The sequence below is a fragment of the Camellia sinensis genome, chromosome 9, assembly GCF_055761805.1.
Source record: "Camellia sinensis isolate YWXY chromosome 9, ASM5576180v1, whole genome shotgun sequence".
Lineage (NCBI taxonomy): Eukaryota > Viridiplantae > Streptophyta > Magnoliopsida > Ericales > Theaceae > Camellia > Camellia sinensis.
In genome coordinates this window covers 188,224,157-188,235,128 of record NC_138969.1, presented here as the reverse complement: position 1 = coordinate 188,235,128, position 10,972 = coordinate 188,224,157, and the positions used below count along the sequence as shown (strand labels likewise).

At 35.4% G+C, this 10,972-nt stretch overlaps 1 long non-coding RNA gene across 2 annotated transcripts; it reads right to left on the bottom strand.

Annotated features, from left to right (window-relative positions):
• Positions 1–2,832: 2,832 nt before the first annotated feature.
• On the bottom strand, positions 2,833–9,330 carry LOC114320150 (uncharacterized). Of its 2 annotated transcripts, XR_014340758.1 has the most exons (4): positions 9,099–9,325; positions 7,495–7,560; positions 6,694–6,776; positions 2,833–3,202 (listed from the first exon to the last, which is right to left on the bottom strand). It is a non-coding gene; the product is annotated as an uncharacterized LOC114320150 (long non-coding RNA). The 2 variants fall into 2 exon arrangements; XR_003649716.2 differs by lacking the exon at positions 6,694–6,776 and having other exon boundaries at positions 9,099–9,330.
• Positions 9,331–10,972: the final 1,642 nt, after the last annotated feature.

Below are 10,972 nucleotides of genomic sequence, written 5' to 3'. Positions count from 1 at the left end.
ATGTATTACGTTATAGTGTTGGAGGAGTCTTTTAGTGCTATGTTGGAGGAGTAGTGTTACGTTTTTTAAAAGTACACTGAGTTTTTTAGTGTGTGATGTTTTTACATTAGAGTGACGGAAAACGTGATCCAAAAATTAGATCCAACTTCCCTAAGATGGCGTTCCCCAATGAGGAAAGGTATGAATGCCTACCAAATCATACCAAAATTTAAAATAGGATCTCATGGTAAGATCATCAAAACAAAGAGGAACTAGCAGTGTATGAGAAAATTCATGGGACTATTTGGAGTAACTGATTCCCATACGAGACTTTCTGATAATTTTTCATATATTTTTTTGTATAAATTATTTCTTTACAAATCATTTTTCTTAAAATATAAGGAATATCTAATTTTTCTGTGGGGTATTGTTATAGTAGTGTAAGAATAGAGTTCAGAGAAACTGTATTTTTTAAAGAACTTTTATACAAAATTATTATATTGAATGAGGTGGTTTACGGTAATCCGTTCATTTTAAATCAAAACATCCATTATTATTCTCATAATTTCATATATCCAATAACACTTTATTTTGAATATATTTTTTTTTGTATAAATTATCTCTTTAAAAGTCAATTTTTTTAAAAAGATAAAGAATATCTAGCTTTACAGTGGTTATATCGTTGTAGTAGTGTAACAAAAGTGTTTAGGAAAATTGTGTTTTTTATCAAATTTTTATACAAAACTTCTAAGGTGGCTTATCATAATCCGTTCATTTTTTTTATCAAAACACCCATCATTGGCATTGTCCTGATAATATCAAATATCCATTATCACACCATTTCCACAAATCATTTTCCGTAAAAATAAGGAATATCTACCTTTACCGTGGTGGAGATTTTAGAGGAACATGTTAGGTGAGAAATATAGGATTTGATGGATGCTGGGTTACCTAATTTAGGCAAGACCAAAAGAGCTTCAACGTTGTATGCTTGTATGTTTGTTTCATTTTGCATGCTACTTGTGTGTGATAATAGAATCTCTTGAATTTTTATGTTGCTATAACTTTATTATTGATTCTGTGTGTATCAACTAATTTTGGTGTCCGTGCTGAAATTTGATATTATTATTATACATTCTCGAGAGTTGTTACATGCACTTATATTTATCATGCAAAACTCATACTCTCTGAAATCTCTACACATTCACAATGAGAAGTGTATTTTGAGAAAATCTTGTGATAATCAAAAGTATCTTTAGTTGCTTTGGGGAAGCCCTGTGAGCTTAAACTTGATTGACTCGCGTTTGTGGTTTACCTATGGCAGCTTTCCCCCAATCATTTTTAAGAATGACTGGGCCGCCTACGGAATGTTGTGAAGCTACCTAGCACATTGCACATAGATGTGAAAAAATCACTTTATATTATACATGTTAATCACTTTATATGTGCTAAGGGAGGGCTACATGTTCCTATAAAAGGGGTGTAAGTCGCTAAGCATTCTTATTCATGTCTGGCCGCCTACGGAATGTTGTGAAGCTACCAACACTGAATATTATTATCAAAAATTTACTTTATAGGTGTTAGGAGAGGGCTACACATTCCTGTAAAAGGGGTGTAAGTCGCTCGACATGATAATCAAAAAAAAATGGGGTTTGTGCGTTAATGCCTTAGGTCCAAACAATGGGTTTGACTTCTGTGTTTTTGGTCTTTGGACTACTCATAGCACCTCGAGAAACTTCTGCATTCTATAGATTTTCTTAACGCACTAATCACTAGCACAATTCACAGATTGATGAGACATTTGATTGTTTTACTAGATAAATTTTGTTCATGTCTTAGCTCTTGCAATACAATTTATGATTTTTCATATTTTAGCATGTTGGTCATATGGGTTGATACACATAGATATACAATAAAAAAGTTATAATTGTTTTATCAAGTTACAAGAGATTCTATATAACTATATTTTTTTTTGGAGTTTTTGACTATCTATATCTATACATACTATTGCCTGCTTGCCTGCTTGGAAAAAAAAAAAAAAAATCAAGTTGAATTACAAGTTCAGTGATCATTTCTTTTTCTTTTTTTTTAAAATAGGAGTTCAGTGGTTAGTTAGGTTAGAAATATGTCTGGTCCTTTATCGGGTAAAGTCTCTTTTCATGTATTTACAAGTGAGGGAATATCTGTAAATCTCTTGTAACCTATTATCATAGTGAAACCATAGCACCCGTGGATGTAGCTCTAATTTTGGGGTGAACCACGTAAATCTTCTGTTTTTGTGTGTGCGTATAATTCAAAATTCTCTTTTCATTCAATTTTAACTATCATGACACAACCAAGTGATGGCTAACAAACATAAAGTTTAAAAAAAAAAAATCAGCAATTGGCAGTTTTATGTGTGATATTCAGACGAGTAAATATTTTGTTGATGTAAGAACCAATTCTTTGGATTTAATAGGTACTTCAGCCATTGGCTCTCAAGCTTTAACAGAAGTGCTACAAGAAATGCATGATTAACAAATTAGTATGCAGGAGAAAAAAAAAAAACAGAGCCGACCACCCATTTAGAGATAATAATAAATAAAGAAACGAAAACAATGAAAATTTTGAAAACACTAACTGGTTTTCATATAGCTTTTATTTTTGTGTTAAAAAACTAAAAAACAACTTTTTGATATTTTCTAAACAATTTTCTAAAACCATTCAACAAAAAAGTTGAGAGGAAGCAAAAGAATGAAAATGATAGCAAACTGGCCAATGTTGGTGAATATAAAGAAGGCACATGCATGATATATGCATCAACAGTTAAAGAAGGAAGCAGATAGTTAGATGTCTCAAGAAAAGATGAGTAACTTTTGAATCCAATGTCACAAGTAATTGCATTATAGAAATTTCAGCAACTTGTCATGTTTGTGTGGAACCAATCATAAGACCTTCATTAAAAGGTTATGAAAAAACATACATAAAAGAGTACTAATACTCAATTTACATACCCAGCCAGAGTCCATTGCAAGAAGAAAGAAAAATAAGGAAAAGAAAATACAACCAACTAAATTCACAATCATCACCAAGCACTTGATATTCGATAGCTCCTTTAAACTAGATATGAAGCTTCCAAAATGATAGTCTTCGAGAATCTAAAGCTAGCAAGCTCCTTAGCATCCTTCAGTCAAATAAACTCCAACACCACACATCGCAGATGAAAACCAAGACATCACAAGACCTGCAAAGAGAAGAGGTAAAAAAACAAAAGCCATAAGTGTTGAATATGAAGTAAATTGTGACATTCGATTGGGTGGCTAATGGAGACAACGACGTTGAGGGGCTTGGAAAAGATAACGATTAGAACAACTATCTTCAATGACTCTCTCCTTTTTCCTTTTTTTTCCAAGAACAAGCTTGAGGTTGAGATACATCCACAACCTCATATAGCTCTCATCGCACGGCCTCAGTTCGCTTAGATCCTTTTGCAAAAAGTTGAAATATTTTGGAGGAGCTAACTATACCACAAGTCACGTCTTTCTCGCTAAAAACAAAATCATGCTTATCCAGAATAGGGTTAGCATCAGAAGACTGAACCGTTGGAATGACCAATTCATCCACTCGAAGGATATTTGACTTGCAGCCAAGAATGGAATTATTAGTCACTTCTATAGCAGGGGCTTGCATCTCCAAGGAATCGATATTCATTTGATTGTAGGGGCACTCTATCTTGTGAAGCTTGACATCTAAAACAAGCTTGGTCAATGAAAGAATTGGAATTTTTTACCAGGGGCTTGTGATTCATGGTTGCTATGATCAATGAGAAGAAAATTTCTTCCCAATGTATTGTTGTTGCCCTTGTTTAACAACTTGAAATGGCCTTGTTCTCATAGATTTCCAGATGTTTCTACAACGTTAGGTGTCGTTGAGTGTTGTATTTCATCCGTCATGGATGCCTCTTTAAGTTCCATCTCAAAGGATTGCTGCAGTGTATGCCTAGTTTCTAGCTCAACCTTTTCTCTATCAGTAGCCATCTCATCATTAGTAGAGGCTTTAGGGTGATCCTTTTCCTTATTGGATGGACCTAGCACACAGTGGTTAAGCTTTTCTAGACGTACAAGAGCTTCAAGATCATCCTTACAATCTTCCAATAGTTGTTTGAAAGAATGTTGAAATTCCTCTGAATCTAAACAAGATGATTCTCTAACAACGGATTTGATCAGCTCAATACTCAAAGGATCAAGGAATTAGTACATCTCTTCCAAGGGATTTTGGAGCAGGGCATTGAATCTTTCCTCGGTTGAAGTTGCTAAAATGGATTTGCCTTTATCCTTTCTAGCACACTTGGGGTTTGCCTTGGCCATGGGACCAAGAAATCCTTTTTTCAATATTATTTGGTAGAGAATCAACCACAAGATGAAAAACAAACTCAAAAGCACTAGAGGGATTAAAAAACTTGCTAAAGGAGATCAATGACTCAAGTGCAATTTGACACATGCAAAATGAAATGATAGAACACAGTTGGAGTGATCTATGTTTGATCTCTAGTTGGTTCAAAATCTCTAGCATATCAATGGCCACACCAGTCACTAGCACTAAATAGAGAGAAATGCACTTACAGTAGTAGAGATTCCAATGGACTTAGATTGTGAAAATATCCCAAATTGATTTTTTTTTTTTTTTTTTTTTTTATCAGCAAAGAAAAATTTCATTAACAGCATGAAATTAAAGGTACAGGAAGATGACATGCATCGAGAGAGATTCGGAAAATACAAATTACCCCTACTACTGCTACTCACATCCATACAACCAACCCCTTGGTCTCACATTTTTTTTTAAACAAAAGTTAACAAGAACTTAACTAGAAAAATAAAAAAACATGAATCCCCACAAAATTAACCCACACAATCCAAAACCAAAACCCCACACCAAATCAACAAACCACACTACTATTGAATATTTTATACACCCCTGCTGCTATACTCCCAAATATAGCCATCACCTATGCTCCATAGCCATCACCTATGCTGCCCAAAAAGTCACCCCTGCTGCTATACTCCCCAGAACAAACCACACACTGCTCCATAGCCATCACCTATGCTGCCCAAAAAGTCACCCCTGCTGCTACACTCTCCACAACAAACGACACACTGCTCCAAACCACACACTCGCATCCATATTTTATACACAGCTATACTCCATAGCCATCACCTCTGCCACTTTAGCAGCATGCTCAACCACACGCTCGTTACAATTTCCTATACCTGCCACAACTCACAGCTGCGGTCTACCTTGCTTCTCCCCCACACTCTCCACGCTCCATGGCAAGAAATCTGAACAACCTCTGTGCAGGCCGGTCCAACACCAACCTGCTGGTAGTTGTGCCTGAACGCATGCATATTTTTTAAACAACAATGATTCATCCCACTAAAAACATCACCACTAATAGCACTAATGCATTAAAAAAGTAAAAAAATAAATAAAAAAATACAACTCCAAGACCAAAACATCACATCATTAATGGCGGGACCCACTGCCACCTAATTAGTGGAAGCACTAATTAGTGCTCCCAAGCATTTTTCTTTTTTAAACAACCATGGCAGAAGCTACCTTGGCCGAAGCCAGACCCACCGATGGCAGCAAGACCCACTGCCACAGTTGAACAAAACCAACTGACACCTCCACTCCTATGGTCGAAACAACCCAACGCCGACCTCCTGCTGATCCTACTCCACCGCAGAAACACACCCACTGCTGATACTACTCCACTGCTGATTCTACTCCAAAACCAGACACACCCACTGCTTAAACTACTCCCATCGCTGATACTTCTCCACTGCTGAAACAGCTCTAACAACCCAAAGCCAGACACACCCACTACGCCGACCTCCTCTTAATCAAGACAACCGCTGAGACACCACCACACATCTGGACGGCGTTCACCCCTCAAACTCCCATACGCACAGTAGTGCTCAAATGAAATCCTACACAGATCTGGATGATCTTCAACACTAGTGCTTCCCCCGAACAACATACCGAAACACCTCCAAAGATCTGAACGGAGAACACCCCTCAAACTTCCACTCGCAAAGAAGCGTCCGAATGAACATCCTAACCAGATCTGGTTCGTCCTCTTTGCCGACCCAGTGAACATCCATAACGTTCACCAAAACACCTCAAAAAACCAATCAAAATCTACAGCAGCCCGGTGGGAAAATAAAGGGGGAATCAAGTTTATTAAAAGGAAGACTAACAACCAAACACAAAAAAAGAACTGGGCCAGCCGACCTCCATAGCCGAAGGCGGTGGCCGGCCGGCCCAAATTGAGGCCTAGGAAGGAGGTTTTTAGAAAGAGAAAGAGAGAGTTTGGCAGGCATCAAAACTTGATCATGTTTACTTGTGAAAAATATCCCAAATTGATAACCTAGCAAGCTTCTGTAATTTGTCCAATTACTACCATTTGAATGTCTGTAGTACTGAAGCTATGGCCTCACTATTTGGCAGTGAAAAGTATGATGAATATCACAAAGAGAGACTAGATGAAAAGTGTGGGATCCTCATTAAAAGGTCACTAGAAAACTTGAGTGTGGATTGAAGAAAAATCCAACAATGGTAATGGAAAGGACATGCAAGTGATGAAAGTGGAAGAGGCTGAAGAAAGAGGGGAAGGGAAGGCCGGAGAGTTGGATCTATGCTGGAGAAGGGGCTTGGTAAACAAAAGTCAACACGTACCGACAGCCTTGATGGACGAGATCTGGATATAGATGATGAGAGCAAGCGTTTTATGGCCTTGCCGAAGTTTCGTCGGAGGGTCACTGGAAATCCCACTAAGATTGTCAAAAATCACTACTAAGAGCTCAAACAAGAAGTTAAAAAAAATAAAAATAAAAATAAAAGTAAACCAATTATTTAGTTAGAACGAAACTCTAAAGCAATTCAAAATCATCCAAAGTAGTTCACTACACAACGAAATTGGAAATGGAACTATAAGTCCTCATGAAAATAAGAGGGTAAGAGAATGAGCCATCGTATTCAAATGATAATCACTCAGGTACAAACTAAAGCGGCCTCTAAACTTCGTCTCTATTTTTTAAAGTGGATCACCCATTTAGAGATATAATAAATAAAGGAAAACAATAAAAATTTTGAAAAGCCATTTGGTTTTCATATATATAGCTTTTGTTTTTGTGTGATAACAGTTTAAAAACTCGAAGTCAACTTTTTGATATTTTCAAAACAATTTTCAGAAGCCATTCAACAAAAATGTTAGAAAACAAAATAATGAAAATGATACCAAACCGGCCAATGCTGGTGAATATAAAGCATGCGCTTGCATGTTATATGCCTCAAAAATTAAAGAATGAAGCAGATAAAAAAGTTTGATGTCTCAAGGAAAGATGAGTAACTTTTGAATCCAATGTCACCAGTAATTGCATTATAAAAATTTCAGCAACTTATCATGTTTGTGTGGTGCAAATAAATTAATTTTATCCTTACTTTGTTAAGAAAAATATAGAGATGAATCATCCTTACCTTCACACAAACCCAAGCCTCCCATATTGTTGGGGCTAAAATGCCAAGAGGGATGATGGAATAACCCTATAAAGGCAGTAGAAGAAGAAGAAGAAAAAATTAGAATGAAACCATTTTATGAATTATCTTTTTGTAACAATGCTCAGGGCCTCCGAGTGCTCTCATCATGGCACAGTCCTGTTTTAACTTTGATATAAGCAATCTAATTGTTATTTTCTTGACTTTCACCTATGTAGATAAGAATTGCCTATTTAACTATTGTAGGCTACCAAAAAAAAAAAAATTATAGAATCTTTTACGCTGTGTTTGGTTGGGGGATTCGGAAAAGAATTTGGAAAATGAAAAGAAAAAAATGTGTGAAACTAAGTGAAATGTAAGTATATTTTATTCACATTTCACCTACCTCTACATTTTCTTTTTCGTTTTCTAAATCCTCCAACCAAAAACAGCGTTAGTAAAATCAACAATGTAAACACTTTTTTGTTAAATATTCAACTATTTTTATGTTTACCGCAAAAATCACAATTTCCTTAGTTTAGGACACATATGCAAAGCATTTGCAGAAGCTTCATCTCTTTTGTGATATGAATTTTGTATGTATACTATGTTTTGATCTATTAGTTGTGAATTTTGATTTTGTATGTAGTGAAATTACATCCGTGAAATTTCAGTCACCTTTAAGTTGTGAATTTGCCTAATGAAATTTCACCAAGCTACATAGACCACTAACACTTTTATTTGGGAAAAGTAACTTTACTACTAAAATTTGAATCCAAATCTTGAAATTTGGCTAACATAATCTTCTCATCTAAGTGCAACAAACCTTAAATGCCCATTCATATTACAAAAGTATATATAGAACCTCATAAAATTCATGCCAAAGCAAGTCAAACTTCAATTCATTCACAACTATATGAAAATTATGCTTTTAAAGTGCATATAAAATAATGCATTAGAGAAAAAAAAAATACATGAATTTTATAATGGCAAAAGCTAACAAGTGCCCTACGGGCATTGTTTAATATTGAGAAATGTAAAAAGTGTCTTGAAAATATGTAAAAATATTAAAAATTGTATTGATTTCAAAAAGTGCACTAAATTTAGTGAAAAATGTCTTATTTTTTTCTTTTCTTTTTTTTTTTTTTGTCTGTTACTTTAAAAAAGCCTTTGTTTAGGATTGGTATTTAGATTTAAAAAAATGTCTTGCAAATAGGTAAAATAGTTAAAATGTGCATTGAATTCAACAAAAAGTGTCTCGTGTTTTTAAACTAATGAATCCACAACATCTATAAATTAGATTTATTGTATTTTCTCCAAATTTCATGAGAGACCAGTGTAATTACCCCAATAAACTAATCAATTCACAACATTTAAAAACTTGACATTGATGATGTAAAATAGAAACAAATATGAGAGAAATAGACTCACCATTTTCAAAGCAAGGATTTTGAACAAATCTAAATGAGTTGCTATAAAACAAACATAGTTTTACAAACACAAACAAACAAGTATTATAATCAGACAAACAACAACAACAACAATAAAAATAATAGTTCTAGATCCAACTGTTGATGTGTTGAAAAAAATTTACAAAAAAACACAACCTGTATATATAGGCAGATCTATATATGTATCAAAGGATGGAAATTCAAAATTTGGGGTTGTCGATTTCCTCAACATCTTCGTCTACAGCTTTGATTGATGGGTTTGTTGATTTGGGTTTCTGAATTTGGGTTCGGATTGAATTTGGCTAGTTGTTGGCTGAGTGAGTCAGTAGTGTCTACAGAGAGAGAGGAGAGGGAGGTTACGAACGATTATACAAAATGCAATCACTCTGCTGGTTTTTTTTTTTTTTAAATGGTTTTCAACTTTTTAATTAGTATTTTTTTATTTTAATAAACATTTTAATATTTTAATTAAAAATTGGGTTATTTACCAATAAATCTTACTTTACAAACTATTATACCAAATAATCCCACTTTTATTCTATTATACCAAATAGTCCTGCTGGTGTGTTGATTTGGTCCTTTTTATTTTTTTTTCCATTTTTGTTTAACTGTGTGGACGAGAGTGTCCTTAGTTTAATGTGGGTTTGTTTTGCTAGATCAGTTCCTTTTTTGGAAACATTGCTCATTCCGTGTGTACTGTGTGCGTTGTGTGTGCTGTGTGTGTGTATCATTGTGCGTGTGTGTGTGGGTGTGTTGAAGCCAGCAGTGTGTGTGCGTGTGCGTGTATTAGTGTGTGTTATGCACTGGGTGTGTCTTAGAGAGAGAAGAGAGAGCTGAGTTTGGTGTGTGCTGTGTGTGTGACCACCACCGCCGCCGTCCCCGGCGGCGCACCATCACCACCTCCCCCCCTCACTCCCCCACTTTATATACAACGAAAAACAAAGTTAGGGCATTCCCTAAGGTTGTAGAACCTGATGAAGGTGAAACGATACAATCATGAATCGAGCTGTTGACAAACACAATTCAAAACAATTCATGATTTTCTGCATCAATTAAACCCAAATCATGAATTGCGACCAATTCAGACAATTCAAGATTTTCTCAATCCATTAAACCCAAAATTTCCATTGACCCAAATCGATGAATACCTTGAAGGTGCGAACACTGGTGGGTCGATCAATAGTCCAGAGCTTGATAGTATCGTCCCAGGACGAGGTGATAAAGGAGTCTCGGCGAACTGGGTTGTAATCTACGGAACGGGTTTTGCAAGTGTGTTTATGGAGGGATCGAACTGGGCTCACAGTAAGAGGGAGAGAGAGGTCGTACAGCTTGACAGAGTCGTCGGTGACGGCAACGACGAGGAGGGAGTCGTGGGATTCGGACCAGGCTAGGTCGTAGACGCACGTCTTCAGTGTGTGTTGTGAATGTGTGTGTGTCTGCCTGTGTGAACCCCCAAACACACTAACCCAGCCCAAAACAAAAACCCCTTACAGCGTTTTGCCATTCTGTGACACCCTCACAATGTATCACATGCAACACACCACACATCCATTCACTAATTATGCACGTGAGACACACATGCACCACACCCAATTTTCCCCTAACAGCCACATCAATAACGGTTAAATGAGGGTAATTACGTCCCTCACAATTGAATGGGACTAAACAGTTTAGTAGAATAAAAATGGGACCAATTGGTTCATAAGTTCAAATTTTGGAATTTATTGATAAATCTCCCATAAAGATTTTACTTTTTCAAATAAATTTAAATAGGGTAAATACAAATATATCCCTAAGATTTGCTTAAAATACGAATTGTCTTTGCTAATTCTGAAAATTATGTCAAATCCTTTCAAGTTTTTAATCACATAACAAATTACCTTTTTGTTAAATTATCAAGTTAATTAACAATTTTTAATGATATCATAAATATATTTCAATTAACAATTCATAAAATTATATTCTTGTATGAAAGAATAGTTAGAAATTTTATTTTTTCTATTAATTTTGTTAAATAAAAAATTATGACA